The sequence below is a fragment of the Oncorhynchus kisutch genome, unplaced genomic scaffold (genome assembly GCF_002021735.2).
Source record: "Oncorhynchus kisutch isolate 150728-3 unplaced genomic scaffold, Okis_V2 scaffold1119, whole genome shotgun sequence".
Lineage (NCBI taxonomy): Eukaryota > Metazoa > Chordata > Actinopteri > Salmoniformes > Salmonidae > Oncorhynchus > Oncorhynchus kisutch.
In genome coordinates, this window is record NW_022263064.1 from 17591 (window position 1) to 37581 (window position 19991).

The 19991-nt window shown below is 43.0% G+C and overlaps 7 non-coding genes across 7 annotated transcripts; all 7 read left to right on the plus strand.

Moving 5' to 3' along the window:
- The first annotated feature begins 1880 nt into the window (after window positions 1-1880).
- Window positions 1881-1962, plus strand: trnas-gcu (transfer RNA serine (anticodon GCU)). Its single transcript has one exon. It is a non-coding gene; the product is annotated as a tRNA-Ser (tRNA).
- A 278-nt stretch (window positions 1963-2240) lies between these two features.
- trnas-gcu (transfer RNA serine (anticodon GCU)) lies at window positions 2241-2322 on the plus strand. The gene has a single exon. It is a non-coding gene; the product is annotated as a tRNA-Ser (tRNA).
- Window positions 2323-6172: 3850 nt separating this feature from the next.
- trnas-gcu (transfer RNA serine (anticodon GCU)) lies at window positions 6173-6254 on the plus strand. The gene has a single exon. It is a non-coding gene; the product is annotated as a tRNA-Ser (tRNA).
- Window positions 6255-8948: 2694 nt separating this feature from the next.
- On the plus strand, window positions 8949-9030 carry trnas-gcu (transfer RNA serine (anticodon GCU)). Its single transcript has one exon. It is a non-coding gene; the product is annotated as a tRNA-Ser (tRNA).
- Window positions 9031-9309: 279 nt separating this feature from the next.
- trnas-gcu (transfer RNA serine (anticodon GCU)) lies at window positions 9310-9391 on the plus strand. The gene has a single exon. It is a non-coding gene; the product is annotated as a tRNA-Ser (tRNA).
- A 4582-nt stretch (window positions 9392-13973) lies between these two features.
- Window positions 13974-14055, plus strand: trnas-gcu (transfer RNA serine (anticodon GCU)). Its single transcript has one exon. It is a non-coding gene; the product is annotated as a tRNA-Ser (tRNA).
- A 3688-nt stretch (window positions 14056-17743) lies between these two features.
- trnas-gcu (transfer RNA serine (anticodon GCU)) lies at window positions 17744-17825 on the plus strand. The gene has a single exon. It is a non-coding gene; the product is annotated as a tRNA-Ser (tRNA).
- Window positions 17826-19991: the final 2166 nt, after the last annotated feature.

Sequence of the window (19991 nt, forward strand, 5' to 3'; positions counted from 1 at the left end):
CTTGGTATCTGAGTGGTGAAGGCGATGAACTGCATGTGTGGATTATAACACCAACCTCTTCACAAAACATTTGTTATTTCCTCTCTTACATGGCCCCACATGAAAATAGAATCCCTGCTCAAGCCTCGAGCGACTAATAAGATTCAGGTATTGAAGAATAGCTTCACCAAGGGCAACCTCAATGGTGGGATTTGAACCGACACCTCAACACACTTAATCAAGCACTTGAGACCACTCGGCCTGACAAAACATTTGTTAAATGTCTCGATGGGATCGACACATGGCCCTGCCATTGCTCTACCTCACTTTCATTGATTTCAATCTGGGGTTTACATACAGCAACAACAGATTTTTAAGATCATTTGCCAATTCAAAAAAATAGGGTGAGGTGGCCGAGTGGTTAAGGCGATGGACTGCTAATCCATTATCTATGCATGCATGGGTCGAATTCCATTCACGTTGTAACACTTAAAATTCGTGCTTTTTTCTGGCACTGAGTAGATTTGACTTCCAAACACTGACGTAAAATTGCTGACTGCCACGGAGATGAGCACAGGAACTTGGTATTGGTGGTGAAAGGCGATGAACTGATGTGTGGATTATAACACCAACCTTCACAAAAACATTTGTTATTCCTCTCTTACATGGCCCCAAATGAAAATAGGAATCCTCTGCTCAAGCCTCTAGCGGACTAATAAGATTCCAGGTATTGAAGAAATAGCTTCAACCACGGCAACCTCAATGGGGGGATTTGAACCAACACCTCAAACACACTTATCAAGCACTTGAGACCACTCGGCCTGAAAAAAATTTGTTAAATGTCCTCGGATGGGATCGGACAACATGGGCCCTGACCCCATTGCTCTACCTCACTTTCATTGATTTCAATCTGGGGGTTTACATACAGCAACAACAGTTTTTAAGATCATTTGCCACTTCAAAAATAACAGGATGAGGTGGCCGAGTGGTTAAGGCGATGGACTGCTAATCCATTATGCTCTGCATGCATGTGGTTCGAAATCCCATCCTCATCGGGGTAATAATTTAAATTCTGTGCTTTATTTTGGCACTTGAAGATTTTGACTTCACAAACACTGGTAAAATTGCTGACTGCAACAGCGAGAGCACAGGACTTGGTATCGAGTGGTGAAGGCGATGAACTGCATGTGTGTAATTATAACAACAACCAAGTCTCGATGTGATCGACACATGGCCCTGCCATTGCTCTACCTCACTTTCATTGATTTCAATCTGGGGTTTACATACAGCAACAACAGATTTTTAAGATCATTTGCCAATTCAAAAAAATCAGGGTGAGGTGGCCGATAGTGTTTAAGGCGATGGACTGCTAATCCCATTATGCTCTGCATGCATGGTTCGAATCCCATCCTCATCGTGTAACAATTAAAATTCTGTGCTTTATTTTGGCACTGGAAGATTTTGACTTTCACAACACTGGTAAAATTGCTGACTGCACCGCGAGAGCACAGGACTTTGGTATCTGAGTGTGAAGGCGATGAACTGCAATGTGTGGATTATAACACCAACCTCTTCACAAAACATTTGTTATTTCCTCTCTTACATGGCCCCACATGAAAATAGAATCCCTGCTCAAGCCTCGAGCGACTAATAAGATTCAGGTATTGAAGAATAGCTTCACCAAGGGCACCCTCAATGGTGGATTTGAACCCGACACCTCAACACACTTAATCAACACTGAGACCACTTCGGCCCATGACAAAACATTTCTTTAAATGTCTCGATGGATCGACACATGCCCCTGCATTGCTCTTCTCAACTTTCATTGATTTCCATCTGGAGGGTTACATACAGCAAACAACACGTATTTTAAGAGCATTTGCCAATAAAAAAAATAACAGGATGAGGTGGCCGAGTGGTTAAGGCGATGGACTGCTAATCCATTATGCTCTGCATGCATGGGTTCGAATCCCATCCTCATCGTGTAATAATTTAAATTCTGTGCTTTATTTTGGCACTGGAAGATTTTGACTTTCACAAACACTGGTAAAATTGCTGACTGCCACAGCGAGAGCACAGGACTTGGTATCTGAGTGGTGAAGGCGATGAACTGCATGTGTGGATTATAACAACAACCAAGTCTCGATGTGATCGACACATGGCCCTGCCATTGCTCTACCTCACTTTCATTGATTTCAATCTGGGGTTTACATACAGCAACAACAGATTTTTAAGATCATTTGCCAATTCAAAAAAATCAGGGTGAGGTGGCCGAGTGGTTAAGGCGATGGACTGCTAATCCATTATGCTCTGCATGCATGGGTTCGAATCCCATCCTCATCGTGTAACAATTAAAATTCTGTGCTTTATTTTGGCACTGGAAGATTTTGACTTTCACAAACACTGGTAAAATTGCTGACTGCCACAGCGAGAGCACAGGACTTGGTATCTGAGTGGTGAAGGCGATGAACTGCATGTGTGGATTATAACAACAACCAAGTCTCGATGTGATCGACACATGGCCCTGCCATTGCTCTACCTCACTTTCATTGATTTCAATCTGGGTTTTACATACAGCAACAACAGATTTTTAAGATCATTTGCCAATTCAAAAAAAATCAGGGTGAGGTGGCCGAGTTTTAAGGCGATGGACTGCTAATCCATTATGCTCTGCATGCATGGGTTCGAATCCCATCCTCATCGTGTAACAATTAAAATTCTGTGCTTTATTTTGGCACTGGAAGATTTTGACTTTCACAAACACTGGTAAAATTGCTGACTGCCACAGCGAGAGCACAGGACTTGGTATCTGAGTGGTGAAGGCGATGAACTGCATGTGTGGATTATAACACCAACCTCTTCACAAAACATTTGTTATTTCCTCTCTTACATGGCCCCACATGAAAATAGAATCCCTGCTCAAGCCTCGAGCGACTAATAAGATTCAGGTATTGAAGAATAGCTTCACCAAGGCAACCTCAATGTGGGATTTGAACCGACAGCCTCAACACACTTAATCAAGCACTTGAGACCACTCGGCCTGACAAAACATTTGTTAAATGTCTCGATGGGATCGACAGCAGGGCCCTGTGCCATTGCTCTACCTCACTTCATTGATTCAATCTGGGGTTTACATACAGCAACAACAGATTTTTAAGATCATTTGCCAATAACAAAATAACAGGATGAGGTGGCCGAGTGGTTAAGGCGATGGACTGGCTAATGCCAGTTATGCTCTGCATGCATGGGTTTGAATCTCCATCCTCATCGTGTAATAATTTAAATTCTGTGCTTTAGTTTGGCAGCTGGAAGATTTTGACTTCACAAACACTGGTAGAATTGCTGACTGCCACAGCGAGAGCACAGGACGTGTATCTGAGTGGTGAAGGGCGAGTGAACTAGGCATGTGTGGGATTATAACAACAACCAAGTCTCGATGTGATGCGGACACATGGCCCTGCCATTGCTCTACCTCACTTTCATTGATTTCAATCTGGGTTTTACATACAGCAACAACAGATTTTTAAGATCATTTGCCAATTCAAAAAAAATCAGGGTGAGGTGGCCGAGTGTTTAAGGCGATGGACTGCTAATCCATTATGCTCTGCATGCATGGGTTCGAATCCCATCCTCATCGTGTAACAATTAAAATTCTGTGCTTTATTTTGGCACTGGAAGATTTTGACTTTCACAAACACTGGTAAAATTGCTGACTGCCACAGCGAGAGCACAGGACTTGGTATCTGAGTGGTGAAGGCGATGAACTGCATGTGTGGATTATAACAACAACCAAGTCTCGATGTGATCGACACATGGCCCTGCCATTGCTCTACCTCACTTTCATTGATTTCAATCTGGGGTTTACATACAGCAACAACAGATTTTTAAGATCATTTGCCAATTCAAAAAAAACAGGGTGAGGTGGCCGAGTGTTTAAGGCGATGGACTGCTAATCCATTATGCTCTGCATGCATGGGTTCGAATCCCATCCTCATCGTGTAACAATTAAAATTCTGTGCTTTATTTTGGCACTGGAAGATTTTGACTTTCACAAACACTGGTAAAATTGCTGACTGCCACAGCGAGAGCACAGGACTTGGTATCTGAGTGGTGAAGGCGATGAACTGCATGTGTGGATTATAACACCAACCTCTTCACAAAACATTTGTTATTTCCTCTCTTACATGGCCCCACATGAAAATAGAATCCCTGCTCAAGCCTCGAGCGACTAATAAGATTCAGGTATTGAAGAATAGCTTCACCAAGGGCAACCTCAATGGTGGGATTTGAACCGACACCTCAACACACTTAATCAAGCACTTGAGACCACTCGGCCTGACAAAACATTTGTTAAATGTCTCGATGGGATCGACACATGGCCCTGCCATTGCTCTACCTCACTTTCATTGATTTCAATCTGGGGTTTACATACAGCAACAACAGATTTTTAAGATCATTTGCCAATTACAAAAAAATCAGGGTGAGGTGGCCGAGTGGTTAAGGCGATGGACTGCTAATCCATTATGCTCTGCATGCATGGGTTCGAATCCCACTCCTCCTAGTCTGTACAATTTAAACATTCCTGTGCTTTATTTTGGCACTGGAGATTTTGACTTTCACAAACACTGGTAAAATTGCTGACTGCCACAGCGAGGAGCACAGGACTTGGTATCTGAGTGGTGAAGGCGATGAACTGCATGTGTGGATTATAACACCAACCCTCTTCACAAAACATTTGTTATTTCCTCTCTTACATGGCCCCACATGAAATAGAATCCCTGCTCAAGCCTCGAGCGACTAATAAGATTCAGGTATGAAGAATAGCTTCACCAAGGGCAACCTCAATGGTGGGATTTGAACCGACACCTCAAACACACTTAATCAAGCACTTGAGACCACTCGGCCTGACAAAACATTTGTTAAATGTCTCGATGGGATTCGGACACATGGCCCTGCCATTGCTCTACCTCACTTTCATTGATTTTCAATCTGGGGTTTACATACAAGCAAAAAAACAGATTTTTAAGATCATTTGCCACTTCAAAAAATCAGGGATGAGGTGGCCGAGTGTTTAAGGCGATGGACTGCTAATCCATTATGCTCTGCAATGCATGGGTTCGAATCCCATCCTCATCGTGTAATAATTAAAATTCTGTGCTTTATTTGGCACTTGGTAAGATTTTGACTTTCACAACACTGGTAAAATTGCTGACTGCCACAGCGAGAAGCACAGGACTTGGTATCTGAGTGGTGGAAGTGCGATGAACTGCATGTGTGGATTATAACACACCAACCTCTTCACAAAACATTTGTATTTCCTCTCTTACCATGGCCCCACTGAAAATAGAATCCCTGCTCAAGCCTCGAGCGAACTAATAAGATTCAGGTATTGAAGAATAGCTTCACCAAGGGCAACCTCAATGGTGGGATTTGAACCGACACCTCAACACACTTAATCAAGCACTTGAGACCACTCGGCCTGACAAAACATTTGTTAAATGTCTCGATGGGATCGACACATGGCCCTGCCATTTGCTCTACCTCACTTTCATTGATTTCAATCTGGGGTTTACCATACAGCAACAACAGATTTTAAGATCATTTGCCAATTCAAAAAAAATCAGGGTGAGGTGGCCGAGATGTGTTTAAGGCGATGGGACCTGCTAATCCATTATGCTCTGCATGCATGGGTTCGAATCCCATCCTCATCGTGTAACAATTAAAATTCTGTGCTTTATTTGGCACTGGAAGATTTGACTTTCACAAACCTGGTAAAATTTGCTGACTGCCACAGCGAGAGCACAGGACTTGGTATCTGTAGTGGTGAAGGCGATGTGAACTGCATGTGTGGATTATAACACCAACCTCTTCACAAAACATTTGTTATTTCCTCTCTTACATGGCCCCACATGAAAATAGAATCCCTGCTCAAGCCTCGAGCAACTAATAAGATTCAGGTATTGAAGAATAGCTTCACCAAGGGCAACCTCAATGGTGGGATTTGAACCGACACCTCAACACACTTAATCAAGCACTTGAGACCACTCGGCCTGACAAAACATTTGTTAAATGTCTCGATGGGATCGACACATGGCCCTGCCATTGCTCTACCTCACTTTCATTGATTTCAATCTGGGGTTTACATACAGCAACAACAGATTTTTAAGATCATTTGCCAATTCAAAAAAATCTGGGTGAGGTGGCCGAGTGGTTAAGGCGATGGACTGCTAATCCATTATGCTCTGCATGCATGGGTTCGAATCCCATCCTCATCGTGTAACAATTAAAATTCTGTGCTTTTTTTTGGCACTGGTAGATTTTGACTTTCACAAACACTGGGTAAAATTGCTGACTGCCACAGCGAGAGCACAGGACTTGGTATCTGAGTGGTGAAGGCGATGAAACTGCATGTGTGGATTATAACACCAACCTCTTCCACAAACATTTGTTATTTCCTCTCTTACATGGCCCCCACATGAAAATAGAATCCCTGCTCAAGCCTCGAGCGGACTAATAGATTCAGGTATTGAAGAATAGCTTCACCAAGGGCAACCTCAATGGTGGGATTTGAACCAACACCTCAACACACTTAATCAAGCACTTGAGACCACTCGGCCTGACAAAACATTTTGTTAAATGTCTCGATGGATCGACACATGGCCCTGCCATTGCTCTACCTCACTTTCATTGATTTCAATCTGGGGTTTACATACAGCAACAACAGTTTTTTAAGATCATTTGCCACTTCAAAAATAACAGGATGAGGTGGCCGAGAGTGGTTAAGGCGATGGACTGCTAATCCATTCTGCTCTGCATGCATGGGTTCGAATCCCATCCTCATCGTGTAATAATTTAAAATTCTGTGCTTTATTTTGGCACTGGAAGATTTTGACTTTCACAAACACTGGTAAAATTGCTGACTGCACAGCGAGAGCACCGGAACTGGTATCTGAGTGGTGAAGGCGAATGAACTGCATGTGTGTATTATAACAACAACCAAGTCTCGATGTGATCGACACATGGCCCTGCCATTGCTCTACCTCACTTTCATTGATTTCAATCTGGGGTTTACATACAGCAACAACAGATTTTAAGATCATTTGCCAATAAAAAAAAATCAGTGTGAGGTGGCCGAGTGGTTAAGGCGATGGACTGCTAATCCATTATGCTCTGCATGCATGGGTTCGAATCCCATCCTCATCGTGTAACAATTTAAATTCTGTGCTTTATTTTGGCACTGTAGATTTTGACTTTCACAAACCACTGGTAAAATTGCTGACTGCCACAGCGAGAGCACAGGACTTGGTATCTGAGTGGCGAAGGCGACTGAACTGCATTTGTGGATTATAACACAACCTCTTCACAAAACATTTGTTATTCTCTCTTACATGGCCCCCACATGAAAATAGAATCCCTGCTCAAGCCTCGAGCGACTAATAAGATTCAGGTATTGAAGAATAGCTTCACCAAGGGGCAACTCAATGGGGGGATTTGAACCGACACCTCAACACACTTAATCAAGCACTTGAGACCACTCGCCCTGACAAAACATTTGTTAAATGTCTCGATGGGATCGACACATGGCCCTGCATTGCTCTACCTCACTTTCATTGATTTCAATCTGGGGTTTACATACAGCAACAACAGTTTTTTAAGATCATTTGCCAGTTCAAAATAACAGGATGAGGTGGCCGAGTGGTTAAGGCGATGGACTGCTAATCCATTATGCTCTGCATGCATGGGTCGAATCCCATCCTCATCGTGTAATAATTTAAATTCTGTGCTTTATTTTGGCACTGGAAGATTTGACTTTCACAAACACTGGTAAAATGCTGACTGCCACAGCGAGAGCACAGGACTTGGTATCTGAGTGGTGAAGGCGATGAACTGCATGTGTGGATTATAACAACAACCAAGTCTCGATGTGATCGACACATGGCCCTGCCATTGCTCTACCTCACTTTCATTGATTTCAATCTGGGTTTTACATACAGCAACAACAGATTTTTAAGATCATTTGCCAATTCAAAAAAAATCAGGGTGAGGTGGCCGAGTGTTTAAGGCGATGGACTGCCTAATCCATTATGCTCTGCATGCATGGGTTCGAATCCCATCCTCATCGTGTTGTAACAATAAAAATTCTGTGCTTTATTTTGGCACTGGAAGATTTTGACTTTCACAAACACTGGTAAAATTGCTGACTGCCACAGCGAGAGCACAGGACTTGGTATCTGAGTGGTGAAGGCGATGAACTGCATGTGTGGATTATAACAACAACCAAGTCTCGATGTGATCGACACATGGCCCTGCCATTGCTCTACCTCACTTTCATTGATTTCAATCTGGGTTTTACATACAGCAACAACAGATTTTTAAGATCATTTGCCAATTCAATAAAAATCAGGGTGAGGTGGCCGAGTGGTTAAGGCGATGGACTGCTAATCCATTATGCTCTGCATGCATGTGTTCGAATCCCATCTCTCATCGTGTAACAATTTAAATTCTGTGCTTTATTTTGGCACTGGTAGATTTTGACTTTCACAAACACTGGTAAAATTGCTGACTGCCACAGCGAGAGCACAGGACTTGGTATCTGAGTGGTGAAGGCGATGAACTGCATGTGTGGATTATACACCAACCTCTTCACCAAAACATTTGTTATTTCCTCTCTTACATGGCCCCACATGAAAATAGAATCCCTGCTCAAGCCTCGAGCGACTAATAAGATTCAGGTATTGAAGAATAGCTTCACCAAGGGCAACCTCAATGGTGGGATTTGAACCGACACCTCATACACACTTAATCAAGCACTTGAGACCCACTCGGCCTGACAAAACATTTGTTAAATGTCTCGATGGGATCGACACATGGCCCTGCCATTGCTCTACCTCACTTTCATTGATTTCAATCTGGGGTTTACATACAGCAACAACAGATTTTTAAGATCATTTGCCAATAAAAAAAATCAGGGTGAGGTGGCCGAGTGGTTAAGGCGATGGACTGCTAATCCATTATGCTCTGCATGCATGGGTTCGAATCCCATCCTCATCGTGTAATAATTTAAATTCTGTGCTTTATTTTGGCACTGGAAGATTTTGACTTTCACAAACACTGGTAAAATTGCTGACTGCCACAGCGAGAGCACAGGACTTGGTATCTGAGTGGTGAAGGCGATGAACTGCATGTGTGGATTATAACAACAACCAAGTCTCGATGTGATCGACACATGGCCCTGCCATTGCTCTACCTCACTTTCATTGATTTCAATCTGGGGTTTACATACAGCAACAACAGATTTTTAAGATCATTTGCCAATTCAAAAAAAATCAGGGTGAGGTGGCCGAGTGGTTAAGGCGATGGACTGCTAATCCATTATGCTCTGCATGCATGGGTTCGAATCCCATCCTCATCGTGTAACAATTAAAATTCTGTGCTTTATTTTGGCACTGGAAGATTTTGACTTTCACAAACACTGGTAAAATTGCTGACTGCCACAGCGAGAGCACAGGACTTGGTATCTGAGTGGTGAAGGCGATGAACTGCATGTGTGGATTATAACACCAACCTCTTCACAAAACATTTGTTATTTCCTCTCTTACATGGCCCCACATGAAAATAGAATCCCTGCTCAAGCCTCGAGCGACTAATACGATTCAGGTATTGAAGAATAGCTTCACCAAGGGCAACCTCAATGGGGGATTTGAACCGACACCTCAAACACTTTAATCAAGCACTTGAGACCACTCGGCCCTGACAAAACATTTGTTAAATGTCTCGATGGATCGACACATGGCCCTGCCATTGCTCTACCTCACTTTCATTGATTTCAATCTGGGGTTTACATACAGCAACAACAGATTTTTAAGATCCATTTGCCAATAAAAAAAATTCAGGGTGCGGGTGGCCGAGTGTGGTTAAGGCGATGGACTGCTAATCCATTATGCTCTGCATGCATGGGTTCTGAATCCCATCCTCATGTGTAACAATTTAATTCTGTGCTTATTTTGGCACTGGTAGATTTTGACTTTCACAAACACTGGTAAATTGCTGACTGCCACAGCGAGAGCACAGGACTTGGTATCTGAGTGGTGAAGGCGATGAACTGCATGTGTGGATTATAACACCAACCTCTTCACAAAACATTGTTATTTCCTCTCTTACATGCCCACATGAAAATAGAATCCCTGCTCAAGCCTCGAGCGACTAATAAGATTCAGGTATTGAAGAATAGCTTCACCAAGGGCAACCTCAATGGTGGGATTTGAACCGACACCTCAACACACTTAATCAAGCACTTGAGACCACTCGGCCCCTGACAAAACATTTGTTAAATGTCTCGATGGGATCGACACATGGCCCTGCCATTGCTCTACCTCCCTTTCATTGATTTCAATCTGGGGTTTACATACAGCAACAACAGTTTTTTAAGATCATTTGCCACTTCAAAAATAACAGGATGAGGTGGCCGAGTGGTTTAAGGCGGATGGACTGCTAATCCATTATGCTCTGCATGCATGCTTTCGAATCCCATCCTCATGGTGTAATAATTTAAATCCTGTGCTTTATTTTGGCACTGGTAGATTTGACTTTCACAAACACTGGTAAAATTGCTGACTGCCACAGCGAGAGCACAGGACTTGGTATCTGAGTGGTGAAGGCGATGAACTGCATGTGTGGATTATAACACCAACCTCTTCACAAAACATTTGTTATTTCCTCTCTTACATGGCCCCACATGAAAATAGAATCCCTGCTCAAGCCTCGAGCGACTAATAAGATTCAGGTATTGAAGAATAGCTTCACCAGGGCAACCTCAATGGTGGGATTTGAACCGACACCTCAACACACTTAATCAAGCACTTGAGACCACTCGGCCTGACAAAACATTGTTAAATGTCTCGATGGGATCGACACATGGCCCTGCCATTGCTCTACCTCACTTTCATTGATTTCAATCTGGGGTTTACATACAGCAACAACAGATTTTTAAGATCATTTGCCAATAAAATAAAAATCAGGGTGAGGTGGCCGAGTGGTTTAAGGCGATGGACTGCTAATCCATTATGCTCTGCATGCATGGGTTCGAATCCATCCTCATCGTGTAATAATTTAAATTCTGTGCTTTATTTTGGCACTGGAAGATTTTGACTTTCACAAACACTGGTAAAATTGCTGACTGCCACAGCGAGAGGCACAGGACTTGGTATCTGAGTGGTGAAGGCGATGAACTGCATGTGTGGATTATGACAACAACCAAGTCTCGATGTGATCGACACATGGCCCTGCCATTGCTTCTACCCTCACTTTCATTGATTTCAATCTGGGTTTTACATACAGCAACAACAGATTTTTAAGATCATTTGCCAATTCAAAAAAATCAGGGTGAGGTGGCCGAGTGTTTAAGGCGATGGACTGCTAATCCATTATGCTCTGCATGCATGGGTTCGAATCCCATCCTCATCGTGTAACAATTAAATCTGTGCTTTATTTGGCAACTGGAAGATTTTGACTTTCACAAACACTGGTAAAATTGCTGACTGCCACAGCGAGAGCACAGGACTTGGTATCTGAGTGGTGAAGGCGATGAACTGCATGTGTGGGATTATAACACCAACCTCTTCACAAACATTTGTTATTTCCTCTCTTACATGGCCCCACATGAAAATAGAATCCCTGCTCAAGCCTCGAGCGACTAATAAGATTCAGGTATGAAGAATAGCTTCACCAAGGGCAACCTCAATGGTGGGATTTGAACCGACACCTCAACACACTTAATCAAGCACTTGAGACCACTCGGCCTGACAAAACATTTGTTAAATGTCTCGATGGATCGACACATGGCCCTGCCATTGCTCTACCTCACTTTCATTGATTTCAATCTGGGGTTTACATACAGCAACAACAGATTTTTAAGATCATTGCCAATAAAAAAAAATCAGGGTGAGGTGGCGAGTGGTTAAGGCGATGGACTGCTAATCCATTATGCTCTGCATGCATGGGTTCGAATCCCATCCTCATCGTGTAACAATTTAAATTCTGTGCTTTATTTTGGCACTGGTAGATTTTGACTTTCACAAACACTGGTAAAATTGCTGACTGCCACAGCGAGAGCACAGGACTTGGTATCTGAGTGGTGAAGGCGATGAACTGCATGTGTGGATTATAACACCAACCTCTTCACAAAACATTTGTTATTTCCTCTCTTACATGGCCCCACATGAAATAGAATCCCTGCTCAAGCCTCGAGCGACTAATAAGATTCAGGTATTGAAGAATAGCTTCACCAAGGCAACCTCAATGGTGGGATTTGAACCGACACCTCAACACACTTAATCAAGCACTTGAGACCACTCGGCCTGACAAAACATTTGTTAAATGTCTCGATGGGATCGACACATGGCCCTGCCATTGCTCTACCTCCCTTTCATTGATTTCAATCTGGGGTTTACATACAGCAACAACAGTTTTTTAAGATCATTTGCCACTTCAAAAATAACAGGATGAGGTGGCCGAGTGGTTTAAGGCGATGGACTGCTAATCCATTATGCTCTGCATGCATGCTTTCGAATCCCATCCTCATTGTGTAATAATTTAAATCCTGTGCTTTATTTTGGCACTGGTAGATTTTGACTTCACAAACACTGGTAAAATTGCTGACCTGCCACAGCGAGAGCACAGGACTTGGTATCTGAGTGGTGAAGGCGATGAACTGCATGTGTGGATTATAACACCAACCTCTTCACAAAACATTTGGTTATTTCCTCTCTTACTGCCCCACATGAAAATCGAATCCCTGCTCAAGCCTCGAGCGACTAATAAGATTCAGGTATTGAAGAATAGCTTCACCAAGGGCAACCTCAATGGTGGGATTTGAAACCGACACCCTCAACACACTTAATCAAGCACTTGAGACCACTCGGCCTCACAAACATTTGTTAATGTCTCGATGGGATCGACACATGGCCCTGCCATTGACTCTACCTCACTTTCATTGATTTCAATCTGGGGTTTACATACAGCAACAACAGATTTTTAAGATCATTTGCCAATTTAAAATAAAATCAGGGTGAGGTGGCCGAGTGGTTAAGGCGATGGACTGCATAATCCATTATGCTCTGCATGCATGGGTTCGAATCCCATCCTCATCGTGTAATAATTTAAATTCTGTGCTTTATTTTGGCACTGGAAGATTTTGACTTTCACAACACTGGTAAAATTGCTGAACTGCCACAGCGAGAGCACAGGAACTTGGTATCTGAGTGGTGAAGGCGATGAACTGCATGTGTGGATTATAACAACAACCAAGTCTCGATGTGATCGACACATGGCCCTGCCATTGCTCTACCTCACTTTCATTGATTTCAATCTGGGTTTTACATACAGCAACAACAGATTTTAAGATCATTTGCAATTCAAAAAAAAATCAGGGTGAGGTGGCCGAGTGTTTAAGGCGATGGACTGCTAATCCATTATGCTCTGCATGCATGGGTTCGAATCCCATCTCATCTGTGTAACAATTAAATTCTGTGCTTTATTTTGGCACTGGAAGATTTTGACTTTCACAAACACTGGTAAAATGCTGACTGCCACAGCGAGAGCACAGGACTTGGTATCTGAGTGGTGAAGGCGATGAACTGCATGTGTGGATTATAACACCAACCTCTTCACAAAACATTTGTTATTTCCTCTCTTACATGGCCCCCACATGAAAATAGAATCCCTGCTCAAGCCTCGAGCGACTAATAAGATTCAGGTATTGAAGAATAGCTTCACCAAGGGCAACCTCAATGGTGGGATTTGAACCGACACCTCAACACACTTAATCAAAGCACTTGAGACCACTCGGCCTGACAAAACATTTGTTAAATGTCTCGATGGGATCGACACATGGCCCCTGCCATTGCTCTACCCTCACTTTCATTGATTTCAATCTGGGTTTACATACAGCAAACAACAGATTTTTAAGATCATTTGCCAATAAAAAAATAAATCAGGGTGAGGTGGCCGAGTGGTTAAGGCGATGGACTGCTAATCCATTATGCTCTGCATGCATGGGTTCGAATCCCATCCTCATCGTGGTGAACAATTTAAATTCTGTGCTTTATTTTGGCACTGTGAGATTTTGACTTTCACAAACACTGGTAAAATTTGCTGACTGCCACAGCGAGAGCACAGGACTTGTATCTGAGTGGTGAAGGCGATGAACTGCATGTGTGGATTATAACACCAACCTCTTCACAAAACATTTGTTATTTCCTCTCTTACATGGCCCCACATGAAAATAGAATCCCTGCTCAAGCCTCGAGCGACTAATAAGATTCAGGTATTGAAGAATACTGCTTCACCAAGGGCAACTCAATGGTGGGATTTGAACCGACACCTCAACACACTTAATCAAGCCACTTGAGACCACTCGGCCTGACAAAAACATTGTTAAATGTCTCGATGGATCGACACATGGCCCTGCCATTGCTCTACCTCCACTTTCATTGATTTCAATCTGGGTTTACATACAGCAACAACAGTTTTTTAAGATCATTTGCCACTTTCAAAAATAACAGGATGAGGTGGCCGAGTGGTTAAGGCGATGGACTGCTAATCCATTATGCTCTGCATGCATGCTTTCGAATCCCATCCTCATCGTGTAATAATTTAAATCTGTGCTTTATTTTGGCACTGGTAAGATTTTGACTTTCACAAACACTGGTAAAATTGCTGACTGCCACAGCGAGAGCACAGGACTTGGTATCTGAGTGGTGAAGGCGATGAACTGCAGTGTGATTATAACACCAACCTCTTCACACAAACATTTGTTATTTCCTCTCTCTACATGGCCCCACATGAAAATAGAATCCCTGCTCAAGCCTCGAGCGACTAATAAGAGTCAGGTATTGAAGAATAGCTTCACCAAGGGCAACCTCAATGGTGGGATTTGAACCGACACCTCAACACACTTAATCAAGCACTTGAGACCACTCGGCCTGACAAAACATTTGTTAAATGTCCTCGATGGGATCGACACATGGCCCTGCCATTGCCTCTACCTCACTTTCATTGATTTCAATCTGGGGTTTACATACAGCAACAACAGATTTTTAAGATCATTTGCCAATTTTAAAAAAATCAGGGTGAGGTGGCCGAGTGGTTAAGGTGATGGACTGCTAATCCATTATGCTCTGCATGCATGGGTTCGAATCCCCATCCTCATCGTGTAACAATTTAAATTCTGTGCTTATTTTGGCACTGGTAGATTTTGACTTTCACAAACACTGGTAAAATTGCTGACTGCCACAGCGAGAGCACAGGACTTGGTATGCTGATGTGGTGAAGGCGATGAACTGGCATGTGTGGATTATACACCAACCTCTTCACAAACATTTGTTATTTCCTCTCTTACATGGCCCCACATGAAAATAGGAATCCCTGCTCAAGCCTCGAGCGACTAATAAGATTCAGGTATTGAAGAATAGCTTCACCAAGGGCAACCTCAATGGTGGGATTTGAACCGACACCTCAACACACTTAATCAAGCACTTGAGACCACTCGGCCTGACACAAACATTTTGTTAATGTCTCGTATGGGATCGACCCCACCCACATGGCCCTGCCATGCTCTACCTCACTTTCATTGATTCAATCTGGGGGTTTACATACTAAGCAACAACAGTTTTTTAAGCATCACTTTGCCACTTCAAAACTCAACAGGATGAGGTGGCACGAGTGGGTTAAGGCGATGGACTGCTAATCCATTATGCTCTGCATGCATGGGTCGAATCCCATCCTCCTCGTTGTAATAATTTAAATTCGTGCTTTTCTTTTGGCACTGGAAGATTTTTGACCTTTCACAAACACTGGTAAAATCTGCTGCTGCCACAAGCGAGAGCACAGGACTTGGTATCTGAGTGGTGAAGGCGATGAACTGCATGTGTGGATTTAACAGCAACCAAGTCTCGATGGGATCGACACATGGCCCTGCCATTGCTCTACCTCACTTTCATTGATTTCAATCTGGGTTTACATACAGCAAACAACAGATTTTAAGATCATTGCCAATTCAAAAAAAATCAGGGTGAGGTGGCCGAAGTGTTTAAGGCGATGGACTGCTAATCCATTATGCTCTGCATGCATGGGTTCGAATCCCATCCTCATTGTGTAACAATTTAAATTCTGTGCTTTATTTTGGACTGGAAGATTTTGACTTTCAACAAACACTGGTAAAATTGCTGACTGCCCACCGCGAGAGCACAGGACTTGGTATCTGAGTGGTGAAGGCGATGAACTGCATTTGTGGATTATAACACCAACCCTCTTCACAAAAACATTGTTATTTCCTCCTCTACATGGCCCCCACATGAAAATAGAATCCCTGCTCAAGCCTCGAGCGACTAATATATGTTCAGGTATTGAAGAATAGCTTCACCAAGGGCAACCTCAATGGTGGGATTGAACCGACACCTCAACACACTTAATCAAGCACTTGAGACCACTCGGCCTGACAAAACATTTGTTAAATGTCTCGATGGGATCGACACATGGCCCTGCCATTGCTCTACCTCACTTTCATTGATTTCAATCTGGGGTTTACATACAGCAACAACAGATTTTAAGATCATTTGCCAATTAAAAAATAATCAGGGAGTGAGGTGTCCGAGTGGTTAAGGCGATGGACTGCTAATCCATTATGCTCTGCATGCATGGGTTCGAATCCCATCCTCATCGTGTAACAATTTAAATTCTGTGCTTTATTTTGGCACTGGTAGATTTTGACTTTCACAAACACTGGTAAAATTGCTGACTGCCACAGCGAGAGCACAGGACTTGGTATCTGAGTGGTGAAGGCGATGAACTGCATGTGTGGATTATAACACCAACCTCTTCACAAAACATTTGTTATTTCCTCTCTTACATGGCCCCACATGAAAATAGAATCCCTGCTCAAGCCTCGAGCGACTAATAAGATTCAGGTATTGAAGAATAGCTTCACCAAGGGCAACCTCAATGGTGGGATTTGAACCGACACCTCAACACACTTAATCAAGCACTTGAGACCACTCGGCCTGACAAAACATTTGTTAAATGTCTCGATGGGATCGACACATGGCTCCTGCCATTGCTCTACCTCACTTTCATTGATTTCAATCTGGGGTTTACATACAGCAACAACAGTTTTTTAAGATCATTTGCCACTTAAAAATAACAGGATGAGGTGGCCGAGTGGTTAAGGCGATGGACTGCTAATCCATTATGCTCTGCATGCATGCTTTCGAATCCCATCCTCATTGTGTAATAATTTAAATTCTGTGCTTATTTTGGCACTGGTAGATTTTGACTTTCACAAACACTGGTAAAATTGCTGACTGCCACAGCGAGAGCACAGGACTTGGTATCTGAGTGGTGAAGGCGATGAACTGCATGTGTGGATTATAACACCAACCTCTTCACAAAACATTTGTTATTTCCTCTCTTACATGGCCCCACATGAAAATAGAATCCCTGCTCAAGCCTTCGAGCGACTAATAAGATTCAGGTATTGAAGAATAGCTTCACCAAGGGCAACCTCAATGGTGGGATTTGAACCGACACCTCAACACACTTAATCAAGCACTTGAGGACCACTCGGCCTGACAAAACATTTGTTAAATGTCTCGATGGGATCGACACATGGCCCCTGCCATTGCTCTACCTCACTTTCATTGATTTCAATCTGGGGTTTACATACAGCAACAACAGTTTTTTAAGATCATTTGCCACTTCAAAATAACAGGATGAGGTGGCCGAGTGGTTAAGGCGATGGACTGCTAATCCATTATGCTCTGCATGCATGGGTTCGAATCCCATCCTCATCGTGTAATAATTTAAATTCTGTGCTTATTTTGGCACTGGAAGATTTTGACTTTCCACAAACACTGGTAAAATTGCTGACTGCCACAGCGAGAGCACAGGACTTGGTATCTGAGTGGTGAAGGCGATGAACTGCATGTGTGGATTATAACAGCAACCAAGTCTCGATGTGATCGACACATGGCCCTGCCATTGCTCTACCTCACTTTCATTGATTTCAATCTGGGGGTTTACATACAGCAACAACAGATTTTTAAGATCATTTGCCAATTCAAAAAAAATCAGGGTGAGGTGGCCGAGTGTTTAAGGCGATGGACTGCTAATCCCTTATGCTCTGCATGCATGGGTTCGAATCCCATCCTCATCGTGTAACAATTAAAATTCTGTGCTTTATTTTGGCACTGGTAGATTTGACTTTCACAAACACTGGTAAAATTGCTGACTGCCACAGCGAGCGCCACAGGACTTGGTATCTGAGTGGTGAAGGCGATGCACTGCATGTGTGGATTATAACACCAACCTCTTCACAAACATTTGTTATTTCCTCTCTTACATGGCCCCACATGTAACAATAGAATCCCTGCTCAAGCCTCGAGCGACTAATAAGATTCGGTATTGAAGAATAGCTTCACCAAGGGCAACCTCAATGGTGGGATTTGAACCGACACCTCAACACACTTAATCAAGCACTTGAGACCACTCGGCCTGACAAAACATTTGTTAAATGTCTCGATGGGATCGACACATGGCCCTGCCATTGCTCTACCTCCCTTTCATTGATTTCAATCTGGGGTTTACATACAGCAACAACAGTTTTTAAGATCATTTGCCACTTCAAAAATAACAGGATGAGGTGGCCGAGTGGTTAGGCGATGGACTGCTAATCCATTATGCTCTGCATGCATGCTTTCGAATCCCATCCTCATTGTGTAATAATTTAAATTCTGTGCTTTATTTTGGCACTGGTAGATTTTGACTTTCACAAACACTGGTATAAATTGCTGACTGCCACAGCGAGAGCACAGGACTTGGTATCTGAGTGGTGAAGGCGATGACACTGCATGTGTGGATATAACACCAAACCTCTTCACAAAACATTTGTTATTTCCTCTCTTACATGGCCCCACATGAAAATAGAATCCTGCCTCAAGCCTCGAGGCGACTAATAAGATTCAGGTATTGAAGAATAGCTTCACCAAGGGCAACCTACAATGGTGGGGATTTGAACCGACACCATCAAACACTTAATCAAGCACTTGAGACCACTCGGCCTGACAAAACATTGTTAAATGTCTCGATGGGATCGACACATGGCCCTTGCCATTGCTCTACCTCACTTTCATTGATTTCAATACTGGTGTTTTACATACAGCAACACACAGATTATTTAAGATCATTTGCCAATTTTAAAAAATCAGGGTGAGGTGGCCGACGGTGGTTAAGGTGATGGACTGCTAATTCTCCATTTATGCTCTGCCATGCATGGGTTCGAATCCCTCCTCATTGTGTAACAATTTAAATTCTGTGCTTTATTTTGGACAACTGGTAAGGATTTTGACTTTCACAAAACACTGGTCAAATTGCTGACTGCCACAGCGAGAGCACAGGACTTGGTATTGAGTGGTGAAGGCGATGAACTGCATGTGTGGATTTATAACACCAACCTCTTCACAAAACATTTGTTATTTCCTCTCTTACATGCGCCCACATGAAAATAGAATCCCTGCTCAAGCCTCGAGCGGAACTAATAAGATTCAGGTATTGAAGAATAGCTTCACCAAGGGCAACCTCAATGGTGGGATATTGAACGACACCTCAACACACTAATCAAGCACTTGAGGACCACTCGGCCGACAAAACATGTTGTTTAAATGTCTCGATGGCTTGACACATGGCCCGCCATGCTCTACCTCACTTTCATTGATTCAATCTGGGGTTTACATACAGCAAAACAACAGTTTTTAAGATCATTTGCCACTTCAAAAATAACAGGATGAGGTGGCCGAGGGTAGGTGATGAACTTGCTAATCCATTATGCTCTGCATGCATGGGTTCGAATCCCATCCTCATCGTGTAATAATTTAAATTCTGTGCTTTATTTGGCACTGGAAGATTTGACTTTCACAAACACTGGTAAAATTGCTGACTGCCACAGCGAGAGCACAGGACTT